We start from the raw sequence: 5,000 nt of genomic DNA on the forward strand, positions 1-5,000 counted from the left end.
ATAATAATAATAATAATAATAATAAAAGTGTAGGGGAGGATGGGGGTAAGTATGGGAGGGTATTTAATTGTATGTTAGGTGTAGGGTACTAGTGTAATAAATGTCATGTAGTAACAGAGCAGTGCGGTAAATGATGTGTAGTAATAATGTTAGGAAGCTCAAGAGAGAGAGTCTGACGTTATATTATTAACTCTAAATGATATGAGCAGGGGGTTATGGGCAGGGGCAGGGGGTTATGGGGAGGAGGAGGGGGTTATGGGCAGGGGTAGGGGGTTATGGGAAGGAGTAGGGCAGGAGGAGGGGGTAATGGGCAAGAGCAGGGGGTTATGGGCAGGAGCAGGGGGTAATGGGCAGGAGTAGGGCAGGAGGAGGGGGTAATGGGCAGGAGTAGGGCAGGAGCAGGGGGTAATGGGCAGGAGAAGGAAGGATGTCAGCATAAGACGTGGCCTTGACTCTTCCTCTCTCTGTGACACACAGCAGATTAGCAGCTAATTTGTGCTGAACGCAGCAAAGACACGACACATTTCCTTCCTCTTGGTGTCAAAACATCAAAGTCCACACAGAGAAATGCTGTGTTTCATCAGCAGGTGTAGAGACACAGTCAGGACCGAGTGAAGAGGACAAAGAGAATGTAGACAAACGCTGGGTCTCAGCAGCACAGTAATGATGGACAGCACTGATGGGGTTGTACCTGAGATTCTGTCTGTGACAATCTGATCAACACATCGGTCTAATCCGAGAATTAGGTCTAATGTTACAGCTGAACGTTAACTATCAGATTTCAGACAGAACATTTAGGCAGCTATGAAAATTAATCTATAAATGTTTAGTCTGGAAAATGTTTATTTAATGGGGTGTTAATACAGTGTTAATACAGTGTTAATGTAGTGTTAATACAGTGTTAATACAGTGTTAATGTAGTGTTAATACGGTGTTAATGTAGCGTTAATACAGTGTTAATACAGTGTTAATGTAGTGTTAATGTTGTGTTAATACAGTGTTAATGTTGTGTTAATGTTGTGTTAATACAGTGTTAATGTTGTGTTAATACAGTTATACAGTGTTAATGTAGTGTTAATACAGTGTTAATACAGTGTTAATGTAGTGTTAATACGGTGTTAATGTAGCGTTAATACAGTGTTAATACAGTGTTAATGTAGTGTTAATACAGTGTTAATGTAGCGTTAATACAGTGTTAATACAGTGTGTGTTAATACGGTGTTAATGTAGTGTTAATGTAGTGTTAATGTAGTGTTAATACAGTGTTAATGTAGTGTTAATGTTGTGTTAATGTAGTGTTAATACAGTGTTATACAGTGTTAATGTAGTGTTAATACAGTGTTAATACGGTGTTAATGTTGTGATAATTTTATTTTAAAAAATGCACAAGAATGTGTCACAATTTAATCTGAAATAATCTCTGAATATAATGATTTAATAACAACAACAAAATACACACACGCACACACACACACACACACACACACACACACACACACACACACACACACACACACACACACACACAGGATGTGTTGCTGTAAGCGATGATGCCACAGTGTGAGTTTGTGTACGTGTTCCAGTCACATTACAGTCATTTCATCAGTTTACTGAGCAGTAAAACATCGGCACCTCCTCCAGCATTTACATCCAGTCTGAACACACACACAGTACAGCAACTACACAACACTTTAACACAAACACTGTGCATTAAGTATCATTAAATGTGTGTGTGTGTGTGTGTATGTGTGTGTGTAGGTCAGAGAAGGACAGATCTGCAATCACTTGTTAAACTTTGACTAAACACTGGATACACAGAAGAGCAAAGAGTTCAACACACACACACACACACACACACACACACACACAAACAAACACTCTGTGTGTGTGTGTGTGTGTGCATGAGGTTTGCACAGCGGTCTTTTGAACCTTTTCTAGTTGTCAGACTAATACCGAAGAGATTAGAGTGTGAAATGACACACAGTGAGTTATTCAGTGATTTTAAATAAGTGAACAAATGGGTCACAGTTAAATTCTCTCCCCTCATCCCCCACCCCCCCGAACCCCAGCACTTCTCCTTACACACTTTTTCTCCACCTGATTTCAACATCCTGAATTTCTTCACATATCAACACTGAACTCAGTGTGTTTTATTCACAGGGTTGAGTTTGTTAGTTTGTGTCTCTGTCTTTAATCAACTCCACTTTTTTTTCTTTATATTAAACAGGAAGTGACACTTGACCATGTCATTGCACTTCCTGTCATGACAGAATTAAGAATCGGACTTGCACTTTGACCTGAAAGCCTTGTGTTCGAACTGATTTATCTGAACTGTGAAGAAACTGAAGTGTTGAGACGAGGACGAGCTCAGAGAGACTTCACCTCATTAACCAGCACAGTTTATATCAACTATCATATCCTCAGGTGTGTGAACACTGCAGTGTGATTGGCAGGACACACTCCTGAGTATGTGTGTGTGTTTGTGTGTTACCTTGCTGGCGTTCTCATGTTTCAGGGCGTTGGTTCACTCAGCTACGTCAGGTTTATACATGAGTTGAGAGAAACGTTAGAGAAGAAAAACAAACGCCCTGAAATAACCTCTTAATATTTCACTGGGATTATCTTAAAGTGACAGTACACACACACACACACACACACACACACACACACACACAATTTAAAGCACTAATTCAAGTACAGTTTTTATACACACCCCACACTCTTGTGTGTTTTATAATTGAATAGGTTGTGTGTGTGTGTGTGTGTGTGTGTGTGTGTGCTCTCAACGAAGTGTTTCACACCCTCACGCCACCTCCACACCTGAACACGTCGTCTCTCTGGGTCTGAGTTTCTCCCCGTATCCGACTGGATTTCTACACGTTTCTTCTCACATCCTTTTAATCAAACACCACTTTGTTGTTATTTGTGTAATTAACAGACACATTAATGAGAGAGATTAAAATAAATGCTCGGGACTCTGAGGCGAACGAAGGCAGAGAATTTTTTAAGACGTGTCTGAGCGCTCAGCGTCGAGTTTCTCCACAAGAAAGCGCAAACGTGGGCGAGAAAAAGGAAACAGATCTGAGTGAGTAGTCGGATGTGGTGCGATCACACGCTTCAGAAACCATCTGTATCTCAACACCAACCACAAAGCCTCAGGAACCCAAGCGGGAGGAGACGAAGCTGAAAGGAGCAACGATCCTCCAAAACTACCAACACGCCTTAACGTTAGCGCTCTAGTCTTAATAAAATAAAACCGTCCCTCAGGAATTCATCAACATCTTCATCACATTCATACATGCGAGTGAGGATGTGAGTGAAAGACAGGAAATAACACACTGCCTGTGTATTTCTAGCTTTTGCTAGTTATCTGTAGGTCAGTTATCCATTAAAAGCAGTAGCTCGGTAGTGAAGTTGTTATACAGTGTAGTTTAAAACAGGTTGTGATGGTAACACTACAGTGAGTAACTTAAGCCACATTTCCCCCTCCCCCATTACTGGGCGGAGTCAGACATGCAGCCGTGTCAGTGTTAGTTACGTGGTGAGGAGGTTAATTTGCCTCCTGAATGTTAACACAGCAGGTTACTGCTAGCTAACAAATGATGACGTTGAACATTTATTAGTTTTTGTTGTTGGTTTCATTTCATTCATAATAAAGAGAGAAAGAAAGTGGACAAAGTTAACCAAAAAAATAATTCAATATTTATTTGCAGTATAAACATGTCTCGTGTTGCTTTCCGTACATCTGTACAACACATACGGACAATTTCATATCCTTCATGAATCAGAACAAGAAAAGGTCACACTGCCCCATGACCAGCCCACATTATACACATTATATAGATTGCATCTTTAAAAAAAAAAAACGTTTACAGCACATAAAAAAACAGCGGATCATCAGGTAATAGTGAAGCTGTAACACGACGCAGACGCATTGTCAAAAAATCCCTGAAAAAGTCCTCAGTGAGGTAAAGATACACACCTTGTTATTTACTCGTTTTACTCTTCCTCTCTCCAAACTTCTCGTTTTTGTAGCTACAATAAATGTTACGCAGAAACTGAAGAATCTGCGATGCTTCTGGCAAAAATACAGATGAAAAATATTTCATGTTACAGAGACACGAACATTCCTCAACAGAGAAGCAGCTTGAAATCAAGGATTTAGATTTAAATAATTCAACAATAAACACAAAGCTCGTACAGGAATCAGCTCCAATCCTCATGCTGGACTCGAGTCGGCCGAGGTGGGTTAGCGATACGATACGCCGCTTTAATCCTCACCCTTTACTTCAAAAATGAAAGCCAGGGGATTCGGGCTGAAGTTACAGTAGAATGGATGATTTAAAGGGTTTCGTTTATCAGGAAGCTGAAGCTGCTGTTGTACTTGGTTCAAACACTTCATATACAAGGTATTGGCTTTAGCGCTAGTTTTGGTATTTGCATGTCCACTACGATGCTGGCTAATGAGTTAGCGGCAAAATAACATTTAGTTAAACAGGCTAAAGCTTTCTAAATGTGTATACAATGTGAGCATTTTTACTGCAATGTTAATTAAGTTGTAATGTTTCACAAGCTAAAACCTCATGTACACAGTATGAGCTTGTGTGTTAGCATGTCTATTCCATGCTAGTTTGTAGTAGCAGTACAGTAAACATGCTAAAGCTCTAGCTCATGTATTAGAAGAGTATTGAGTGAGTAAGCATTTTTACACATGATGCTAGTTCCTAGTTCTATCTTTAAAGCTATTCTTAGTTCAGACTGGAGAAAGACAGCAGACATTTTTCTGATCTTTTGGAAAATTTGCTTCATTTCTTTTGTGCTAAAAGTTGAGAAGAGAAAGAACCGAGCATGTGCTATTACTGACTTTAACTTTCGTTTCAATTCTAATCTCTACTTTTTTCCCTTGTTGATTATGTTTGGATTTAAAAAATATTTATACTTTAATATAAAGGAGAGTCGGAATTCTCTCATTATTATTGATCACAGATCAGAACTTTTTT

The 5,000-nt window shown here is 39.5% G+C and overlaps 1 protein-coding gene across 1 annotated transcript in view; it reads right to left on the bottom strand.

Moving 5' to 3' along the window:
• Positions 1–3,679: 3,679 nt before the first annotated feature.
• Positions 3,680–5,000, bottom strand: part of dusp7 (dual specificity phosphatase 7) — a 14,160-nt gene continuing 12,839 nt past the window's right edge. Inside the window, exon 3 of the mRNA XM_060857720.1 lies at positions 3,680–5,000. This exon is cut by the window's right edge and continues 2,354 nt beyond it. The gene's annotated coding sequence lies outside the window, so the exon portion shown is untranslated.

The sequence above is a fragment of the Tachysurus vachellii genome, chromosome 22 (genome assembly GCF_030014155.1).
Source record: "Tachysurus vachellii isolate PV-2020 chromosome 22, HZAU_Pvac_v1, whole genome shotgun sequence".
In the NCBI taxonomy this organism is placed as follows: Eukaryota; Metazoa; Chordata; class Actinopteri; order Siluriformes; family Bagridae; genus Tachysurus; species Tachysurus vachellii.